Raw genomic sequence first — 1,392 nt, 5'->3', positions numbered from 1 at the left:
AAAAAAAATAATTGCTTTTAACCTTTTCCTTTTGTTGTCTTTGTCTGCTTTTGGAATGGCCTCAATAGATGAGTTTGGAAGTATCTTTCACTCACTGTCTTAAGGACTTTTCTTTTTCTTATGTATTTAGTTCAGGGTCTACAGGTTCTCACTGTGTAGATCAGACCCATAGTGATTCTCCTGTTTTCAGCCTCCCAAGTGCTGAGATTACAGGCACGTGTCACTACGCCCACTCTGTCCCAACAAGCCCTGAGAGTGGGGCCGGCAGGACACTGGGGATCGAAACCCGGTCCCTCAGTCTGCCTAAACTGGTGCTTTAATCTGCTGAGCTATCTGGCCGGCCCTTATTCTAAGGATTTTAAGGATGCTTGATGTTAGTTTTCTGAAGTTCTAATAAAATTCAGCAGTGAATCTATCAGATCTTGGGCTTGTCTTTGTTGGTAAAGGTTTAATTATTGTCTGAATTTTATTGTCTTTTGCTCTGTTCAAGATTTTTATATTTGCTTATTAAATTTTGGTAATACATATGTGTCTAGAAATTTATCCCTTTTTCTAGATACTCCAATTTATTACAGTATAAATATAATTTGTTATAATTATCTGGATTTGTTATAATTTGTTATAATCCTCTGGATTTCAGCAGTATCCATAGTGATTTTATTTATTTCATTTAAAACGGAACATTTCATTTTTTCTTTTGGTAAGTTTAACTAAGGATTTGTTAATCATATTGATCCTTTCAAAGAACCAACTCTAGGGGCTCAGGCAGATAGCTCAGTAGAATAAGTGCTTGCCTGGCAAGTGCAGGATCCTGAGTTCAATCTCTGGTCCTGGAAAACAAAACAAAACAAAACAAAAAACCAACTCTGATTAATTGAACCTTCATTATTTTAGCCTTTAATCTTTATAATTCCTTTTCTTGTACATGTTTTACATTTAGATTGCTCCCTTTTTCTGGATTGCTATAAATTGTTAATTTGGGATCACATTTTTTCCTAATGTAAACATTGGGAGCTATAAATATCTCACTTAAAATTATTTTCATTGTGTCCTAAATGTTCTAGTATGGTGTTGTACCATTGTCATTTGATTCTTGGGAATTTTAATCTCTTCATTTTATTTTGTGACATATATTTTTCAGACTAAAAATGTATTATTTAATCTCCATGTGATTGCATATCTTCAGTCACTAGTTGCATAGAGTATTATTTTTCATTCTTTGATTTTTAAACTATATGTTTCTTTGTGTGTAATCTCCTGAAGCCAACATACACACATACATACTTGGGGCTAGAATCTAGACTTTCTGCATAATTAATTTATGGCACCTCTACAACATCACAAAAAAGTAGTAAAATTTTTCAAAAGTATTAGGGATTTCAAAATTCTGAA

This window comes from Octodon degus, unplaced genomic scaffold, assembly GCF_000260255.1.
Source record: "Octodon degus isolate 3935 unplaced genomic scaffold, OctDeg1.0 scaffold00091, whole genome shotgun sequence".
Lineage (NCBI taxonomy): Eukaryota > Metazoa > Chordata > Mammalia > Rodentia > Octodontidae > Octodon > Octodon degus.
Note: the sequence above shows the minus strand (reverse complement) of the source record.